The sequence below is a fragment of the Cydia amplana genome, chromosome Z (assembly GCF_948474715.1).
Source record: "Cydia amplana chromosome Z, ilCydAmpl1.1, whole genome shotgun sequence".
Taxonomy (NCBI): Eukaryota; Metazoa; Arthropoda; class Insecta; order Lepidoptera; family Tortricidae; genus Cydia; species Cydia amplana.
The window spans coordinates 11,533,044-11,555,170 of record NC_086096.1 but is presented as its reverse complement, the minus strand read 5'-3'; the positions used below and the strand labels follow the sequence as shown (position 1 = coordinate 11,555,170).

At 36.8% G+C, this 22,127-nt stretch overlaps 1 long non-coding RNA gene across 1 annotated transcript; it reads right to left on the bottom strand.

The window, feature by feature from the left end:
• Positions 1-873: 873 nt before the first annotated feature.
• On the bottom strand, positions 874-20,908 carry LOC134660746 (uncharacterized). The gene is made up of 7 exons (XR_010097898.1): positions 20,882-20,908; positions 20,708-20,734; positions 20,583-20,609; positions 20,422-20,448; positions 17,723-17,755; positions 8,308-8,334; positions 874-901 (listed from the first exon to the last, which is right to left on the bottom strand). It is a non-coding gene; the product is annotated as an uncharacterized LOC134660746 (long non-coding RNA).
• Between the last annotated feature and the right edge of the window lie 1,219 nt (positions 20,909-22,127).

Genomic DNA, 22,127 nt, shown 5'->3' with positions numbered 1-22,127 from the left:
TAATTCCGCTTATGAAGTCTTCTCTCAATTATCCTGAATAAATTCATCTCGTAACGACGCGAATGGGTTTGCGTATCATCATATTTCATTGAGGGTAGGTAACTTACAATGGCGGTGGCTGCAGTTGTCCCATCAGCCTATTGGAAAATGCAAATTTTAATTATTCTCATTGGCAATAGATTTCTCCTCTAATTAATTACCTACAAAAAAATATTATTGTAAGAATATCTATGTTTATTTGTCAGTCCCTCAAATGAGCAATTATGTTTGTGCGCTACTGTATTTTCAGGGCTTGAACTGTCTACTAAAGTTTTCTTACCGACAAGATTGGTTGGACTAAAGCAAAGAAGTGCCGACACTTAATTTTCATCCGAGTGATGTTATTGTGACACCTATTTTTCATGATGTTCTCGTAGAGTACGTAGGTACGCAAAAATAAGCATGTTGTGTAGGAAAAACTATTCTCTAAACATCAAACATCAACATTTATTCAGCAAATAGGCCACAAGGGCACTTTTACACGTCAACATGGAATTTACATACAAGCAAAAAAAAACAGCAATTATAAAATACATCTAAGCCGCAAATATCAAATCAAACTAAAGTATTACATAGAGATGTATAGTCTCTAAATGTCGAATTACAAAAAAAAACTATAATAATAGTATTAAAAAATCACAAAGATACAAAAACTATACCTAATAAAAATTATTTAGAGGTGTAATTGTCTTTAAGTGTCCTAACTAAAAAATTACTATATATAGGTAGTTAATCAAATCTGTTAAGATCAAAAATGGCCGAGATATTTGACCTCAAAGTTGGGAGGATTCTAGAAATTTCGATGAATGTTGTGTCATTATAACACCAGTCTTACATTTGCCAAGCATGAAGATGAGTTGCACTGAAAATGACAATTCATTATTGTATATTTATTTATTTAATAAATAAAATAGTTTTCACTGGGAGGCATAGGGGTCGTCCAGAAATCACGTGATAATTATGTTGCGGGTACCCTTAGACGCTAAGCAAGTCTAATGTCGTTTTTACTGTATTTATATGTTCAAGATTCTATCTCTCAAAAACAGGCATAGCAATGGCGGATGATTGAGGATAGCGATGTGACGAGTCCACTTTTTTTCAATTCGAATCATTCGAATTGATTCGGCCGCTGATTCTAATCCAAAATCGAGTTGACTCGACTCGACGATTCGCGTGGTTCGCGACAAGGTCACAGGCACAGGCGCGGAGCGAGTAGAGACGGCGAGTTACGCGGCAGTTGTTGTAAAAAGAACCTTCAGGGCACGGAATTAAGGTTTATTTTTGAATGGCCATACTAGCAGTGAACTCGAGTTGGGATACTGGGGATGGCGAATCAAGCGGCAGTTGTTGTAAAAAGAACCTTCGGATCACGGAATTAAGGTTTATTTTTGAATAGTCATAGTACCAACTCGAGTTGAGACGGCGAATCGAGCGGCAGTTGTTGTAAAAAGAGCCTTCGGGCTATGGTATTAACCCTTTGACCGCCGTTGGCATGTATACAAGACAACGATAGAACGATACACTGGCGCCGCTGTCTTGTATACAAGACACAAATTCAACCGCTCGGTAAATGTGAAAAAAACATCAATTGTATTTTTTTACACTCGTGTTAATGTTTTGGGTCTTTGATTTTTAAAATAATTGCATTTAAAGCAGATATATAAATCCATTCTTTTATAATAAGGCTATCAAAAAAATTGCTGTATATTTCAACCTTTTTTATGTTCCTCGTCGCCGTTGTCTTGTATACAAGACAGCTAGGGATGGGAATGTTAACTCGATATGAGAATATTCAATATAAATATCAAATCGCAAATCTGGTTTTATTTAAGCATTTGAACACCTGTTAAATGCCAATTGGTGGTAACTAGTAACTAGAATACGTTAAACGAGAGAGAGAGAGACAGGCATAACTAGCTGAAATTCAGGGAGCTTCTTCAGCTGTCGATAGTAGAGTTAGACAAGTAAATCTGTCCTTGTGGTATATATGCAGAACAAATGATTCATTTTGAGATGATAGTGTAATGGGGAGTGATACCCTGCAGTGACCGCTTCTCACAATAATGGTACAGGCGGACGCTCGGACTAGTCAGTGTCGCCTAACTATGAGAATGTTATATATTTGAAATTGACGAAAAATTGACATGGTAGGGAGGATGTAATACGGGAACTGAGAAGCTCATCTAAGGAACATGTCGAATGTGACACATGCATTCCTGAACATTTCCGATCCCCACCCTTTTCTAATATTATTGTTCTTCACTCATTGACAATTCAACCCACGTGTAATGTTCCCCAATGCAGTACATTTATATTATCGACACACGATGCGCGGCTCTAACCTTACGCTTATAAAGTTTACGTACCGACAAGCGCTTATGCCGTTGACCTAGAGACTATTATTACTTAATCCGCGCGGAAACAGTCCTTGTCGGTCTGCACTGCGGGCAGTCCATGCGCGCCGTTGTCTTGTATACAAGCCTTCTCGTACAGCCTAGTGCGGTGATATTACGTCATGAATCGATATTGTTTAGTGGTTGTTTTTAATGATAAAGACCTTTATTTTTAACATTGTCGTGTGTAAAAAATATGTAAATTTTTGTCATTTTCGAAATAAATTAAAGTTGGTTAAGAACAAAGCCAAATTGAGAAGATTTTTACCATGACTTGTAAATATCGATATCACTATTTGCAATCCCTAAACTTTTTATTAGTTGTTTACTTAAAATTTACTCTGGCGTGTGAGTGAGCGTCTTTGCAGACTAGGTCCGGCGGCCAAAAGGTTAGGTTTATTTTTGAATGGCTTTAGTAGCAGTGTGATAGCGTTGACTCGGCTCGGCGAGTTGGCGAATTGGCGATTCATTCGCCGAGTTAGCTAGTGGTCGAGTTGATTCGAATTAACTCATCTGTAGTCTGATTCGAATTATTCGAATCAGATAACTCGACTCGCCCATCGCTTGAGGAAACGTCTCATACGAGGGCTGATCCGAAAGTTGTTAGTTGCTCCGGCTGTACTGATGCGATTGCAATATGATTTATACCATTGTGAAGGATATTTCAATGCTACTTATTTATGTCCATGCTTTTTAGGGTTCCGTACCCAAAGGGTAAAAACGGGACCCTATTACTAAGGCTCCGCTGTCCGTCCGTCCGTCCGTCCGTCCGTCTGTCACTAGGCTGTATCTCACGAACCGTGATAGCTAGACAGTTGAAATTTTCACAGATGATGTATTTCTGTTGCCGCTATAACAACAAATACTAAAAACAATAAAATAAAGATTTAAGTGGGGCTCCCATACAACAAACGTGATTTATGACCGAAGTTAAGCAACGTCGGGCGGGGTCAGTACTTGGATGGGTGACCGTTTTTTTGCTTGTTTTGCTATATTTTTTTTGTTGATGGTGCGGAACCCTCCGTGCGCGAGTCCGACTCGCACTTGGCCGGTTTTTTTTAACTGATACATTTTTTATATAAGTAATATATTTACTGAAAGCTGTTTTGTATGGAGTTATAAATTACTAAGAAAAACAAGTCATTTTTTCACAAATAAATGAATTTCGTATTGAAATCTTTAAAAATCGGACTTGTATACCCGGGTCTAATTATTCGTTTTATTCTGCCATTTTAGATATATAATTGATAAATAATTTTATATGATAAAGGACATTTAACTAGGTATATAACGCATTTATTACATTAAATAATACAATTTTAAACGTATTTAAAAACAGTTGTAAGGTAGAAAGAAGAGAAATCTAATCTTCAAGGATGGGTATTCCACAGCCGTCTTCAGATCCAAATCTTTCTATCCTTCTCGTTCCTCTAATTCTTAGAGAGACCGCTCTGATGATTGATATTTGTATTTTGACTTTGATCCAGTTGATTATTTGTGAGTATGGTTTGGACCATTTTTCACGGAGCTTAAGGGATGTTCTTTTTATGAAGGATTCATATTCCGTTCCGACAGCGCCATCACAGGAGACCACAAGGGGAGTGAATGAGGCTCTGAGATCTTCTGCAGCCAGGTCGTATTTGCGATGTTTTTCCCGAGCGTGTATTTGGGCAATCGTGGGCCATGTGAGTAGACCATACGAGGCGGCGTCGGCATTTACAATGCGAACGTCGAAGAACGCCTTTCTCGCTGGCTCCGACACGCTTTCCAGTAGTAAGTCGCTTATTCGTAAAGCACATTTAAGAATTAGTATCTGAAATTACTACTTTTGACGAAATGAGTAATTACTGACACCTATTAAATCATAATTATGTTTATCCAATAAAAATAATTTACATGTAATAAAACGGTCGAGATTCTCAATTAGCAGAGGGCCGATTTTTGAAATTCGACCGCTCGATTTCGCGTATTTCGTTCAGTATTATCTCCACTACTAATAGTCATGTAAATTCTACTAATAGAATTGAAAACGAGTGGTCAATACCACTAGATTCCCAATTTCTATCGCTCGTATTTCAAAAATCTGCATTTCGCCGTTTTCCATCGATTTTCGAGTGACGAAATCGAGTGATCGAAGTTCAAAAATCGGCCCCCAGCACCTAAAAAATCTAATATGATTTTAAACCAATAATGTTTATAAAATGATACTGCATAATGGAGTTTTAATTACTGATCATCCTGGCTAGTGGCTGATGGTTAGTCTTCGGCACGTCGACGGAAAAAAAAACTGCGTTTTCTAAAAATGAATTGACGTCACCTCTTTACGTAGGTACTGAAATATCCCTCACAATGGTATAAATCATATTGCAATCGCATGAGTAGAGCCGGAGCAGCTAACAACTTTCGGATCAGCCCTCGTAGCTCCCGCAAATTGTGACATTTAAGTTATCACTTATGCCTAGTGCCTAAAAAAATGGTCGAAGATACAGTCACCTTGTATTAAAATATGTGTCTGCGCGCTTTTTTTTTCGCGAAATCACTGATAATATCTTCGAATGAAATGAAATCCCGTTAATAACATCTGATTCAATTGACAAGAGAGCGAACGCGTTGAGCTTTTCTTGGCACAGCGTGGATCGCAGATAATTTTTCACTCGTTTTAGGCACGAAAAGCTTCTTTCTCCAGAACAATTTGTTGCTGCTGTACATAGAGCCATGCGTACTGCTATATCTAAGTTCGGGTATACGTTATGTAAATTGTGTGTAAAAACAAAGACATATTTCTTAATGATGTTGTATCTGGTTTTACCGAAACTTTGTCTGCCGAAAGATGCCCTTGGAATTGATTGCATTCCTGATTATTCCTGAACTATTTCACTTTCTATATCGTTGGGATACGGTTTTCTGCTAGGGTGGTTGGTGTCATTTCGGTCATTTTAGTTAAAAATTAAAACTTTTCATTAAACCTATGGTACGCCTCCCGTCGCTTGTCTAATTCCGTAAAAAGTCTGTCAATTAGAACGAGGTATATGTTGATTCTGTATATTATGTGTAACTAAATGTAAACTTTTAAGGAATAAAAAAGGCTATAATAATAATAAAAAATATGTTGATTCTGTACGTAGGTATCACTCGCCGTCATGCTCATTTCTTCATCGGGTGTTTCATCATGAAATTGTATTCGTTTCTTTTTCCGTGTTTCAGAACTTACGTAATGTTATTTAATTCGATATTTATCAGTCTCTTTTCAGTAGGTAGGTAGGGTCGAGGAATTTGGGCTACTAATCCAATTAGTCGCTTTCTTAAAAACCTACGGTAAAATTCTTAGGATTAGTTGTCAAAGTGGACCCCGGGCTGTCATAACAAAAATAATTACATCAAGAAATCACGCAGAACGTAATGTTCCTATTATTAAAACTAACCTGCATGTATTTCTATTGATACTAATTAATTTGCCTCTTAATAAATCCAGTACAGTGTAAATACATTGATTTATTCATCATAATTAATAAAAATAAACAAAAACATACCTGACAACGACTTTAGGGCACTTTAAATAATACTTTGCACTAGGTCTCCTTCCGTATTTATAATACGCTTTATTATCACTCGACATTCGACGCAATTCGAATAACATATTTTTTTTAGTAATCTTCCCGCCACAATGTTGTTTAAGGTCAGGTCATTTTGGGTCTGTGCAGGGGCGGATTAAGCTGGTGCGGGGCCCGTAGCACATTCATCCGCGGGGCCCCCTGATGGTTTCATTTAGTTTCTTAGGTTAAGAGGATAAAAAAAAACAAAGTTGTTAGCCATTCACTTTTGGTGATTTTATATATGTGCAAATTGATGTATTATGGGGTCTGTGTCAATTTCTTCAAGGAAATCATGTTCTATGTTCATCAAAGACAGATGATTCAGACGTTCTTGCCCCATTGTGTTCCTCAATTCGTTTTTAGGGCTTCGTAGTCACATAGAAACCCTAATAGTTTCGCCATGTCCGTCTGTCTGTCCGCGGCTTTGCTCCGTGAATTCCGTGATCGTTAGTGCTTGAAAGCTGCAATTTGGCATGGATACATAAATCATGCATGGCGACAGAACGGTAAAAAAAAACTAAAAAAAAATTTTGAATCCACCATAGTTTTTTTTTGCTTCGATCCAATTGTGTATGATAGGTCTTTCAAAACGAATACGGGTATCCAAAAACCATTTTTTGATAAAGTTAATATTTTCGGAAATAATCGCTGCGAAAGAAATAAATATATGCCCCCTCTAACTTTTGAACCATGGCTCCATAAAATATTAAAGAATCGTTAAACAAAAGCTTAGCTTAATGAAAACTATAGCGAATATGATCGGTTAGCCGTTTTTGAGTTATTGAAAAAAATCTCCTCTTAGTAAAAAGGTACAGTACCTTCGCAGCGCTTTTTGTAGTAACTCCCTTATGCTTGTAAATCTTGTAATGTACATGACATGTACTTACTAATAGCCCCCGTTTGGCCTATTCTGTCAGAATGGTAATTACGAAACCCTACACTGAGCATGGCCCGACATGCTCTTGGCCGATTTTTTTAATTATTTTAGCCAACCGTTGGGATGATGACCGTGACGTGACGTTGGAAAACAAAAAGTCGTATGTGACTATTAACTTCCTATTATGACATGACTATTTACCATTCACCGTAGAAATAAAGAGTTTGTTACCGTATTTAAGTTTAAATATCTGGGAGACCGGGCTTTGCTCAGACAACATATAAAAACTCATAAATGCGCATTTTACCAGAGAAAAACCTAGCTAGATCGACTTATAGCAAATTTCATCTAAATCGCTAGAGCCGTTTCCGAGATCCTCAAAAAATATTTGTAAATCAATAAATAGATATACATACAAGAATTGCTCGTTTAAAGGTATAAGATAAGGTCCTTAAAATTTTGTATGATATTACAAGCAAATATCAGCCTTCGTGAATTAAGTATAAGTAAGCTAAATGTCAAATTTTCAGTTATAGTATAAATCAATCAGGTTTGTTTTTAGGATCAAATGTCTATATGGGGACCCATTGCATTAAAGCAATACAAAAGTCAGAAATGATAGTCAAAAGTCCGACAGTCGTACTTCACTCGCGAAACGCCCCTAACAAATCGCTATGTGAACGTGACGTCAAGGTCACTGAGATCGCATCTTAAAGTATGAACAAAACAAGAAAATTACATTTTTGTCGGTGAAATATTGCGTTTATTTTATGTATATAGTTGCTATACAATCTTTTTGGATAAAATGTGAGGAATCGAATGGTATCCTTACTTATTTCGTTTTTAAAATAAAAATAAAAAACTTAAATTTTGAAGGTGCTGTATTTTTGTATTATTTCCATATATTTTTTTAAAATCCACATTATTGTGATAAATCGCTCATTAGCTATGTTTTGATTGATTTTCGCGGCCCATGTTGGCCCTTGATTGCTCCTGACCTGAATCCGTGCTGCCTCCGCCCAGCCACTTCTACCGTTTACAGTATAATTTTTTTTGGCGCTAATTTGCCGCCCCCTAAAATCTGCCGCCCTAGGCTTCAGCCTACTCAGCCTAGTAGTAAATTAATATTTTTGAGTTATATTGTTGTTTTTGGCTTTCCCGCTTTGAAAAAATGTGACATGATCATTCGTGATATTTTTCTTACCCCCCCTAAACGATCACATGATTTCTGGACGACCCCATATTATTAATGAGTTGAATGTTAATAATTAGATTAGGGTCCTGCGTATTTAAAATTATGAAAAGGCTTTGTGACTCAATAGACTTTAAAACCACGGCATGCTACAGAAATTTCCAAGCCTAACTTATATGTTGCTTAGAATTATTTTGTATAATTTTACATTACCTCAGCATTGCATGCACGTCCAAAACACTGTAAGTAGACAAAACACACGATTAAGTAGTACAAATAATTTGGGTCTATACCTAGCAAGAGTGGCGGTAAAATAATATCTTAATAAATTGGATAGCGGGAAAGAGGGTAAAGTAGGGTAGGGTGGCTTTGCGCAGCAGTGGGCCCTCTTATTTATAGTTTGATATACTTCAATTTGGAAATATCCGATAAATTGAATATATGTATTAAAATTTTACTAGAGACCCGTTGCGGCGTCGAAACGCCGCTAGAATACAGGAATTCCAATAGTGAAATAAGTACTTAGAAAACTTTTGAAACCTTTTGACTTTTGAAATAAAAACCGACCTCAATACATATTAAAACGCAAGACTCGGTAAAGACCACTTGTTTTTTAATTTTCTTAAAAATTACTGAACCGATTTGGAATTTTTGAAATCGATTCATAAACAACGGGGTTCTGCGCGAGCAAACATAAAAAAAAGGCAGCCGAATTGAGAACCTCCTCCTTTTTGAAGACGGTTGAAAAAGAAGCCACTTTACCGATAAGAAGTCATTGTCAATAGATAGGTACTCGAGAACACACTCGTTAACCTTTTCGACGCAGTGTCAAACACAAAAGCTGTCACGCTGACACTACGTCAACGAAGTGTCAAAACTAAAATTGAACTTTATGGCACTTAGGTCTTTGGCGTTGAACCTACGGTACGCATATACAGGGTGGATTTTCTTTTTGGGTCAGTGAGGGCAGCTACCAGATCCCGTGCTGCTACGAGAAAACGGTCTAAGAAGACCTTCCCTCGATTTCAAATTCAAAACATACAGGGTGCGAGAAAGAGGTCATTTTTGACACTTTTGAGAACTTTTTTTTTGATGCCAATCGATCCCATTCCTATTAAGGATCAAAAGCTTGTATGGAACCAAAAAAAAAATTCCGTCTAGAAAAGCCACAAATCGAGGAAAACTTTTCCCATACAATTTGTATGAAAATAAAAACTTTAATTTTTCACATGCTATTTTTGTATGCCAATCGATTCCATTCCTATCCAGTAGCAATAGTTTCCTAGGGGTTAACTTACGGTAACGTACTAAAAAGCCACAAAAATAATTAAAACTTTTTCCATACATTTACTATGGGGAAAATGTGAAATGTTATTCTCAATTTCCTATCTCGTCCATCGGTCCTACAGCAATGTCTTCATACTATTATGTACGTTACGTATTATGGTCCTTAAATGTAACAGGACTGATTGGCCGGATAGAAAAATGTGAATTAAATTTCACGTTTTCTCCATAGTAAATGTATGGAAAACATTTTCTTTAATTTGTGGCATTTTAGTACATTACCGTAAGTTGACCCCAAAGAAACTATTGATACTGGATAGGAATGGAATCGATTGGCATACAAAAATAGCATGTGAAAAATGAAAGTTTTCATTTTCATACAAATTGTATGGGAAAAGTTTTTCTCGATTTGTGGCTTTTCTAGCCGGAAATTTTTTTTTGGTTCCATACAAGCTTTTGATCCTCAATAGGAATAAGATCGATTGGCATCAAAAAATAAAATTGTCAAAAATGACCTTTTTCTTGCACCCTGTATGTTTTTTTTTTCAAAATCTGTAAAAGCCAATCTTCATTAATTTGAAATCGAGGGAAGGTCTTCTAAGACCGTTTTCTCGTAGCAGCACGGGATCTGGTAGCTGCCCTCACTGACCCAAAAAGAAAATCCAACCTGTATATCGGTCATTGGCGTCCAAAAGGTTAAAAAAATATTATAACGTTGACGATTGAATTGAATATGAATTTGTTTTTTCAAACCTAATGAAAAAGTTTTCTTTTTTTTAAATCTCTGTAATTTCTTTTTCACGACCGGTACTTTTTTTGCACATAAATTTGGTACGCGACCACAAACTCAAGAAAGACGCGATAATAGCTACTTACACACTCGTGTAAGTAGCTATTAGTTATGGAGGTATCGTCTTGGGTCGTACCATTCGGTTTTCGTCAAGTTCTTAAATTAGTCCTATTCTGATTTCGTCACGCATTCTACATTGAAACAGTGTTGCCAGATGAAATCTGAAATATTCAGTAGAAAAAAAATCGTTTTAGCAGTAGATAGGGGAAAAAAGCAGTAGATTTAAAAAGCGATGTCTGCAATAGGTGAAATTGAAAAATAAAAAAATTTATGCTCTGACCTGACACCAATCTCCCATAGAAAATTTGATTTTTTTCCTTTGTCTGCTGACAAACTGCGTGTGATTGAGTAATTGAGTATAGCTGGCAAATACAACTGTCAGTAACAGTAAAATTAAGAGTATCATTCAGTCTCTTACTTCTGGCGGTCTAGCATGAGTTGCGTTCTCACGCGCGACTCCATACATCTGGCGCGACTTCAAGTATGGAGTCGGGCGCGAGAACGCAACTCATGCTAGACTGTCTGTTATTATAATTAATAAATGAGCACAAGTTTTTTCTCTACTCATCATTCGCTTGCCCTTATCCCATTCATTTGAGGTTGGCGCAGTGTGTTTTTTTCTTCCATACCTCTCTCTCGCCCGTCATCTCATCATTCACTTGCGTTCGTTTTATATCATCTCTCACACAGTCCATCCACCTTTTCCTCGGTTTTCCTCTCCCGTTAATTCCCTCCACATTCATTCGTAATACCTTTCTCGTCACATGACTCAGTCCATCCACCTTTTCCTCGGTTTTCCTCTCCCGTTAATTCTCTCCACGTTCATTCGTAATACCTTTCCCTATCCCTATCCCTCCGCATCACATGCCCATAACACGCTAGGTGATTCGCTCTTACTTTTTCTACTATGGGTGCAACTTTCAGGCTTCCTCTCATATACTCATTCCTTATCCTATCCATTCTTCACACCACACATCCATCTTAACATTCTCATTTCCGCTACATGCAATTTCTTCTCATCCGTCACCTTTTTGGGGCCCAACACTCTGATCCATACATGACGACAGGTCTTATGATGGTTTTATAAATTTTACCCTTCAATCGAAGAGGCATTCGAGCGTCACAAATGGTTCCCGTGACCTGTCGCCATTTCATCCATTCTGTGCTAATCCGGCTTCCGGTTTTTCACGTCACGGTCAATATCGCCATCGCACTGTATGAGCGAACCGAGGTACTTGAAGTCGAAGCAGACCGGCAACGTAACGCCATCGAGTTCCATGGCAGAGTCTGGAGAGACCGCCGAAATCGCAGAAACATATGTTCAGTTTTAGATCTACTGATCTTCAGGACAAGATTCTCCAGTTTTCGCCGCCATTTCTCAAGTCTGCTCTGTACCTCGAGTCCGTCTTCACCCACAAGCACAATATCATCAGCGAAAAGCATATATATGGGTGCCTCCTCCTGTATGTCCGAAGTTTTTTTTCTACTATTACTATCATTACTATACAATTCATTTGCCAAGCTATAGTGGCGACGACGCCGACCAATACTACCAACCTACCTACTACTTACCACAGATGCCACAGATATAGTAAAATGAAGACTTCGTATGTCATAATGGCTAGACGAGGACGACACGATACGACGGTATAAAGTAACTAGATGATCCGGTCACGACGAATATCATTCGTTTTCGAAAAATCTGTAGCTCAGCAGCAAAAAGCAGTAGATCAGTAGATATTTTTAAAATCAGATAGATCTACTGCTTAATCAGTAGATCTGGCAACACTACCGCTTTTACATATAAAACGCTTACGCTCCGCTCACGCCCCGCCCGGAAAATGCGCCTGTGTGACGGATCCTTTAGGGCTCACGGCGAGTATATGAGTTGAGTCGACGCTGGCCAGCTGTCGAGCTTTTAGATGTACCTACTTGAAAACAAAAAAATAAACCTACCTAAACACAAGCAAATTATTATTATTGGTTTTTAAAATGAATTAATTTTGTGTATATCTTCCTATCTGCATTTTGAGGATTTGTTTTCTTTGACAAATATAGCAATCTAATGTCAATGTATTTTTCCATGACGCTCTTAGTCAAATCGATGAAGTGATTGCAGTCTCCGTGATCGAATTGATGACTTCTCAATTCTGGGAACAAGTCTTCATTCACCAAGCTTCTCAATGCAAGCGTTACAAAACTAAGTTTATCTTTATAAAACACAGTTGTGCCGTTTGCAGTTGCGTCCATAGAACATCTTATTACTTGCTCGCAACGTTTGCAAATTTTCGTAACCATATTTGATGGATAAGTAAGGCCACCGACATCCCTTGCATATATCAAGCTAGTTTTTATTTTACGCGATGACGTTAAAAGTTGTGCATTTAATTTTCCTTGTTAAATAATGTACTACTTCGCCTGAAATATACTCGATAATCCCCTCAGAGAAGTGAGAAAATGGAATTTCTTCTAATGATTTAAGGAAATTGTCTTCCTCATCTTCTTGCATCTCTGATGAGATATCGCCTCTGGCAGTAGTAATATTAATGCGCTTAATAGCCGAGGAACAATTGAGAATTGCGATATTCTCTAAGGCAACGCAATTTCCAGTATTTAGGTCCCGCAACTCCATATGCACAAGCATTTTCCGGTAAATCCCGTGAAATTGTTTGGGGGTGGGGTTATTGTTAGCCCCACCACGAGATCGATCATTACAAAATAATAATTCGATGTGGTCCTGACTTATTCTGTGGAATGATAGGTATCGGCAACGTTGAGATTCAATGAGGTCGTTAAATAAAAATTTTGCGCTTTCTATACAAGCACAAAATCCGACGAAACCGGTATGTGTGGGTGATTTTACTAATCTAGTTTTTTTTCCTAGAAAAATAGTTGTCAGGCTTAACAACATCTGTTTGGACTCTTCTAGTTGGCCGAGGACATTTTCTGCATTTTCTAAATTAAATGCCCTATTATACCCATGCAAAAGAGGAGCAAAGACATAAGGCAAATAACCGGTGTAATCGACGCATTATCATTTGCGCAAAAATTAAAGTGGAAATGGTGTGGTAATTAAAGTGGTAATTAAATTAAAGTGGAAACAAAGGGAAGGTAAAAGAAAAATGGCTCGACGAAATCGTGGCTACAAGAGGGGTCTCTACAAAATAACAATACTTTCTTAAACTTTTTTTAAAACATTTTTAATTTTTTTATGTAATATTGTAGAGAATTAATAAAGGCTTTTTATTTTATTTATTTTATTTTATTATACCCATAGCCGTGGACTTTAGAGTCCAGTATATCGAACAAGGCCTAAGTAGATACTATAATATTATTGATTCTAACCATTCAACGGATTAATCAACTTTATATTGAAGTGATATCCATCTTCTCCTTGCCATAACATCAACGGGTATTGCAACGTATCATATGATCGGTGTGTTTCACATATTTTTTGCAGTTGCCCAGTATCGCGACGTGTTAGCACAATATCGCTTGTTTCCAAGTTTTCACCAACGACCAGGATAGCAACTTCATCTATTGTTGGAGCGTTAAATCTGCGTTCATGTGTTCCAGCTGGTCGTTTATCCGCTCTGATCACGACTTTGTATATGAGTTGAGTCGACGCTGGCCAGCTGTCGAGCTTTTAGATGTACCTACTTGAAAACAAAAAAATAAACCTACCTAAACACAAGCAAATTATTATTATTGGTTTTTAAAATGAATTAATTTTGTGTATATCTTCCTATCTGCATTTTGAGGATTTGTTTTCTTTGACAAATATAGCAATCTAATGTCAATGTATTTTTCCATGACGCTCTTAGTCAAATCGATGAAGTGATTGCAGTCTCCGTGATCGAATTGATGACTTCTCAATTCTGGGAACAAGTCTTCATTCACCAAGCTTCTCAATGCAAGCGTTACAAAACTAAGTTTATCTTTATAAAACACAGTTGTGCCGTTTGCAGTTGCGTCCATAGAACATCTTATTACTTGCTCGCAACGTTTGCAAATTTTCGTAACCATATTTGATGGATAAGTAAGGCCACCGACATCCCTTGCATATATCAAGCTAGTTTTTATTTTACGCGATGACGTTAAAAGTTGTGCATTTAATTTTCCTTGTTAAATAATGTACTACTTCGCCTGAAATATACTCGATAATCCCCTCAGAGAAGTGAGAAAATGGAATTTCTTCTAATGATTTAAGGAAATTGTCTTCCTCATCTTCTTGCATCTCTGATGAGATATCGCCTCTGGCAGTAGTAATATTAATGCGCTTAATAGCCGAGGAACAATTGAGAATTGCGATATTCTCTAAGGCAACGCAATTTCCAGTATTTAGGTCCCGCAACTCCATATGCACAAGCATTTTCCGGTAAATCCCGTGAAATTGTTTGGGGGTGGGGTTATTGTTAGCCCCACCACGAGATCGATCATTACAAAATAATAATTCGATGTGGTCCTGACTTATTCTGTGGAATGATAGGTATCGGCAACGTTGAGATTCAATGAGGTCGTTAAATAAAAATTTTGCGCTTTCTATACAAGCACAAAATCCGACGAAACCGGTATGTGTGGGTGATTTTACTAATCTAGTTTTTTTTCCTAGAAAAATAGTTGTCAGGCTTAACAACATCTGTTTGGACTCTTCTAGTTGGCCGAGGACATTTTCTGCATTTTCTAAATTAAATGCCCTATTATACCCATGCAAAAGAGGAGCAAAGACATAAGGCAAATAACCGGTGTAATCGACGCATTATCATTTGCGCAAAAATTAAAGTGGAAATGGTGTGGTAATTAAAGTGGTAATTAAATTAAAGTGGAAACAAAGGGAAGGTAAAAGAAAAATGGCTCGACGAAATCGTGGCTACAAGAGGGGTCTCTACAAAATAACAATACTTTCTTAAACTTTTTTTAAAACATTTTTAATTTTTTTATGTAATATTGTAGAGAATTAATAAAGGCTTTTTATTTTATTTATTTTATTTTATTATACCCATAGCCGTGGACTTTAGAGTCCAGTATATCGAACAAGGCCTAAGTAGATACTATAATATTATTGATTCTAACCATTCAACGGATTAATCAACTTTATATTGAAGTGATATCCATCTTCTCCTTGCCATAACATCAACGGGTATTGCAACGTATCATATGATCGGTGTGTTTCACATATTTTTTGCAGTTGCCCAGTATCGCGACGTGTTAGCACAATATCGCTTGTTTCCAAGTTTTCACCAACGACCAGGATAGCAACTTCATCTATTGTTGGAGCGTTAAATCTGCGTTCATGTGTTCCAGCTGGTCGTTTATCCGCTCTGATCACGACTTTGTAGTCATCATTTGGCATGCGCTCCAATGCAGTCTTAATAGCCTGACCAACGCATGATGTTCGTGAAGCAATCGCTGTAGATCTTGAAGAATTGCTCTTTTCATTGCTGTGTTGATCTGTTGACGCCGTTCAAGTTGTTCCTCCATAGCGCCCATGAAGTATATTCGACAATATTTTCCTTTTTTATGGATAAGAAATGTATTATCTGCCTGCAAAAGAAGATTTTGTAACGTTAATTAATGCATGCACAGAATATATGTGCATAATATTTATCAATTACATTACATGTTATCAAACGAATTATCAAACGGAACGGAAGTATAGGTTACCTATGTATTATGTACTTAGTTGTAGGTACTTACGATTTTTTGCATTTCACTTCTTACACTTCTACTCATTGACAAAGAACTGACATGTGAATTATTGAAAAATAACTGACATGTGAAATGAAAAGAATATAAAACATAGCGGTCAGCTCATCCAAGGCAAAGAGGCCGTCGTCTACAGCCGCCATCCTAGCGGTCCGCTCGCTGAGGTATAAGTACCCTGACTCTAGAAGTGCAACAATGTTCGCAGCACAATAAGTTCTCGTAGCAGATGGTGCATATAATGAGGACGTACTCGCGCTCACCCCAGTTTGTATTGTACCAGGGAGTTAGGAGCTCGAGCAGTAGTATTAATTGGAGCTTCACGCGCTGTTTGTTGCACCTTTGAATTTATGCGCTCCTACAGATAGGATTTTGTCACGTTACCATGGAGATCTGTCCACAACGTTACCATGGAGATCTGTCCACAGCGTGACACTTTTTCGTGAATGCTACCGGTGTTCATCGATTTATAAGACGTTATCACGTCAAAAAGGTTAATTAATAATACAAAAAAATAGTACAAAGTTGCAAAAATCGGCAGTAAAATCGATTCGACTAATTCATTTATAATCGCTACATTTGACAAACGATAAGGTTAGCCTCATCACTATAATGCATGTATAAATAAAAATAAAAATATGTCAATCCGTTGTCATTACTGTCACTATTTTACAATTTAAAAATCTCAAATACGGCGTAATCCTAATATTGTGGATATATCTTGTCGATTCGAAACCCTTTTTTAAATACGTTCTTTAATTTGAGGTGCGAGTTTACCGTATCGACGGGATGAAGATCAAATGTTTGACAGTAAGATACCTAGGAAAATTTTGTATGGTAATGATTTTTCTTTTCGTCAATCTTTTTCAATGTTTTTAATAGTTATTCTGCTATTCTGGGCCGAGACTAATCCAACAAATCAAAAACCATGATATCGGTCTAGCCGATCTAGGTCTTGGAACAAAGACGACTTTGTTTTATGTATATAGATAGGCTCAATAACCCCATAGCCATTAATCACATCTTCTAGAAAACGTTTTTATGTTTCAAAATTGTAAGTCTTCTGTCGTAGAAATGGAGTGGGTCTCTCAACTGCACCTTATTTACGTAATATATACATACCAACATAATAATACTAATCTTTTATCGTAGTGACTGACAGCGACAGCCCTATGCGGGTTATTCTGTTCGTAGGCGCTTTTAGATACTAAGTACGGTTTGTCCCGTATTAAGTGTATTAACGGCTACGCTCGTAGCACGTAGCTCGCGCTGACAGTGAACGCGTTAAGATGAAACAGGAGCTGAGATTTAAATATTTTAGGTAAATATACCCGTCTCGCTAACGGAAGCGGCTCCTAAAACTAGTGCGATATAAGGACAAGGCGAAAAATCCTGCGTAAAGATCTCAAAAATCGAGGTTTCGTACTCGACTGTTTCCTCCTCCAAAACTTAACCAATCGTAACCAAATTTGGAAATCTAAATGATTATGAAATTATCTGTGTCGGATCGTTTTGCTTTTTTGGCTAATTGATGTCAGTTTTGAATACCACGTCCCTCATTGCGGCATAGTCAATTAGGCCATTTTGGCCATTTTTGAAGGGCTCTAGCGCCTTAAAAAACAAAAATATCAAAAAAAGCAAAACGATCCGACACAGATATTGACAATATTAATCTGTGTTGAAAAAATCATTGCTCTCGCTTCAAAATCCACGGAGGAAACAATCGAGTAGGTACGTTTGTATGGAGAAATTACCACTCCTGTTGGCTCTAAAATTAAACCGTGTGTTTACCTTGGCCATGCATGTGTTTGAGTGACCATTACACTGAAAATAATCAAAATATATGATTTACTATTTGATGGCAATACAAAATTTGAAGAAAGTGCTCTAGTATATGCTGTATAAAATACTAATAAGTCTGGTTTGTTCTGCGCGGTTGTTTTATGCGATAAACGTGGTTAGGTGTCCTAATTATAAGGGGCAAGGGCTGAGTACCGTTAAATATATAAAATCACCGTTGTGGACTATGTACTTAACTTGCAATGGTTCGTCATTACGGGCACAATTGGTTTATGTATTCTTCAAGGAAATGTAATATTGAACTCTCAATATTCTCTTTCACTTTGGTGGTTAAAGATGTATTTCCCTTGCACTGAGGCACTCTTAGCACTGTGAATGAAAATGAAAACTGCGGGGCTTATTGGGTTGGGGAGAACGTAAGGGTCTCCCCAAACTTATCGACGCGGAATCGGCAATGCCAATAGAAATGAAACTTTATGTCCACGCAATAAGAGCGAAAAAGACGCCGACGCGTCGGCCGTCGACGGCCGAACGGAGCCGAACCGAACCTTACCTGTTTATGCTGTTTACTATCGGCTTTCGCCGAATCCGCGTCGATAAGTATGGGGAGACCCTAAGTCACCGTGGGCACGGCTTATGTGAATGTTGAGACCTTTTTGTCGGACACATAGTCCGTCCAACCAAGTAGCTGGTCCATAATGTTGTGTCATGCAGTTTCTCGGATTTTCCAGTAAGCTCAGTAGTTTTCAATCTCGCAAATATAGCGGTTAGATCTCCTTCTAATTTATCATTATTTAACATTTGTAATTATATTGTTCGGCAGTATATTTATAATTTGCTGTATTCATTTTATAAAATATACCAGCATTTAATTTGTGTATATTTGCATCGTGCAGTAAAAACACAAATATTGTTAATGAAGTCGAAATTCTGAATGTTTTGACATTTTGATTTATTCACTTGATGTTAACTTTTGAGGACGTAAACTGGCCATATCTGCCTTCAAACATCAAGATCCTTGCCTGTAGAATATATGGGTGATGTGTTGACTTTTTTCATCCGATAGAGATCTGGAACTAAAGCTTAGGTTCTCTTAGGTGTATTCGTACCTACATTGGGTATATTGTATATTGTCCGTAATCAATTGAGAAACTGTCTGTAGGAATGCTGCATCAACATCATTTGTATTATGATTGTTACAAAGTGTATTATTTGTAGTTTCGACCAAGAGTTGTCATTTTAACTCTCTGGAGTAAATAAAACTACTAAAGGTACTAGTAGTTTTATTTCAGAGTAAAGTGGTTTTAAGAGTTTCCAATAACTAAGTGCGCATAGACTTTATTGATATCGACTATATCTTCCCAAATTACGCTGGGTTTTGTTGGTCATATGTAAGTTCTTGATTTATATTTATCTTCTGGTTTCGGCAATTTTTTTCCCATTTCTCGGTTCGAAAGGGATTTGTTGGGGATGGGATTCATTGATACAAACGCTTAGAAGGCCTTTGCCCGCTGAATTAGACCTCTCCAACTTTGCACCTGATAAAAGGTTCGCCGAGAATGATGACAAGCAGAAGCTGATGTAGGTGGTAATTTGTTCAGAATGACTACATTTTTAGCCTGTTCTAAAAATCAGGTAAAACAAACAAATCTCTAATAGTTCACTTCTTTGCTGGCTTTGAATATTTGAAGACGATGTACGTTCAAAATGACATATAATCTCAAATTAAAGAGTTTAAGAATAATTACACTTCGTTTTAAAGAACATTCCTGTATATGCCCCGTTTTAGTATATTCAATACCCATATCATCCATCCTATTTTTTTCTTCGGTTTCGTATACAACCATCTTGCTATAGAATTAAGTGGTCACAAATCAGGTGCCTCTTATGCATGCAGTTTTAGTTCCATTATCTAGTCGATTTCGATTCCCTTTGGCAGAGAAAAGAAAGCATTATTGTTTTTTTTTAGATCATTCCGGTACGCCTTGTTGTCCTTGTTATTCTTTGTTTATAGTTGACATCGAACTCTTTGGAAACATGTTTTACGACGATGAAGATGTGTTGCAGATTAGATTTTTAAATTCTTCAGATGTCGGTGTTAAAACACATGGTATAAACGTTTAGATATAAATTGCTGGAAGTTATTTAAATACTGAAGTGTTCCAATTACAATACTGAATGACGTTTTCCAGAAACGCGTCATTATAAACCTGCCGTGATTTGTTTCTAGTGTTTATAGTATATTTTTTAAACTCGAATCAGCCGTTAAAAGAGTCGTATCTTTGTGGCACTGAACTTCAACAGTTGTCTTTTTGCTCTCAAGAGAAGAGTGTCTGTTTTTCGAAACGGCTTTTTTTCTGTCATCATAACTTGTTTTCGCAAAGTACGTATATTACCTACCTAACGTGTACCTACCTGCGTAACTGATCAGTATCCTATGTTTCTCGGCAATTTTAACATAGGGTTTACTGTTACCTACCTTTTCTTCTTGGACCATGTGGCTCAAACTCGGTTTTGCATACGAGACATCTAGGTACGAGTACAATGTGTAAATCAAAGTTGGCTTCTTAATGATTGTGTTAAGGCGTGGTTTTCCCCCTTTTATATTTTCGTTGTCTGACTCGCTACTTTTATGCAGTATTAAAATCTTATTAAAATTTACGCTATACGAGTATATCTAGTTAACTTACAGTAGAATGACAAAACGCTCCAGTACACTGAAAACGAATACATAGTTCTTTTATAATGAACAGTCAAATCATTAGGGCTCGAACTTATAGTGCAGATGACGTAAAAATTACCTAACCTATTCTGTTATTCCAATTAATATTAAATTAGAAAGTAAGCATACCTCAACAGTACTCAATTCGCCGTCCACCTAAAATTGTATGTAGGTAATCATTGTTTATTTAATTTACAAATGCTTAGTTTCGGAAATTTATAACATTACTCTTATTAAGTTATTAATTAACTAACCGTTGCGGCTGCGTTAAAGCCCTGAGCCTGAAAATGAGAAATATGAATATAAGTATAAATATCTACTTGATAGTTATCAAATTAATTTACAATATTAAAATGTATGTCCAATTTTATCCGAAAATTTGAAGACTAATTGTATAGGTAATTACATTTATTTATTTTTTTACTTACCGAAGCTACAGCCATTGAACCGTTACACTTGAAAAAAATAAGTCGTTAGCGTGTCATAAATACCAATTACCAATAGGGGCAGTTAAATGTAAAAATATCACAACTTACTCAAAAATATGTCCCATAGTTCTTAATTTGCTGACATAAAAGCTATAAGACATATTTTGGAGATGATTTGTGCACCCATATTTTTACACTACACTTGACTTACTTATTCTATATTCGTACATACCTACTTACATATTCATTTATCAAAAGAAGCTAGGAAACCCCCCTATCCTTTGCTCTTTTTTATGCAAATGAAACGAGACACCGGACAAAAGAGGTCGGTGAGTGTAAATATTTTTGCACCTGAATGGCAGGATAAGCTTACATGCCGGCGGCGGCGTGCCGATTTTCCATTATGAAGATAAGAATAATTATTGTGCACGTTTATTTCTTTGTTGTTTTGTTCATTATTATTGTGTGCCACGAAGAAGTACTTAGTAGCATGGGCTAAATACCATGTGTGCTCAGGCAACACAAGTAATCGCAGAAAAACACCAATTCAAGAGAGAGTATAAAGCGTCCGCACCGTGCAAGAGATAAATGTTGACTGAACGTTGATCACCATGTAAACCTATTTCGGCTCTTATCGCTGACCAATTACTGCTGTCTTGGATTTCTGGTACTAGTTCATCGTTTCGGTAAATGAGGTACCTACTTAGGTTTGATATTAAAATTACGTGACTAAGAGGCATGATTATGTACCTATATTGAAAACTTGTAGGTTGAGACTTTATATATTGCCTGAAAACTCCTATATTTGTTTTTAATAGGATGTAATATTGATATAGGTACACGGTGTTTTGTAAACTCCGTTAACTTCAGGATATGGCTAAGCAGTAGTACCTACTAATACTGAGTACTTAGATTTAAGGAAACTGAATGGCATAGTTAATTTTAATTTTGTTCCTTTTTTTTTGTTTGATTTTTCATAAAAAAAATATTAATAGCGTTGTAATACGGACATTATGTTTAAAAATCCACCAAACAATTGAACTATGACATATCAATGACATTTCGAATATCGATCGTCCCAGATAGTATTTGCGTTTAGTAGCAAATGTATAAACTCATACTTAACACTAATCAATACGTAAATAGGCCCTAAGGTAAGTGTACACACTCGTAGGGGCCTTATCAGATAAAAATAAATAATTGATTATCTTAAAAATCGAGTTAATTACAATACCGGTTTCTTTGC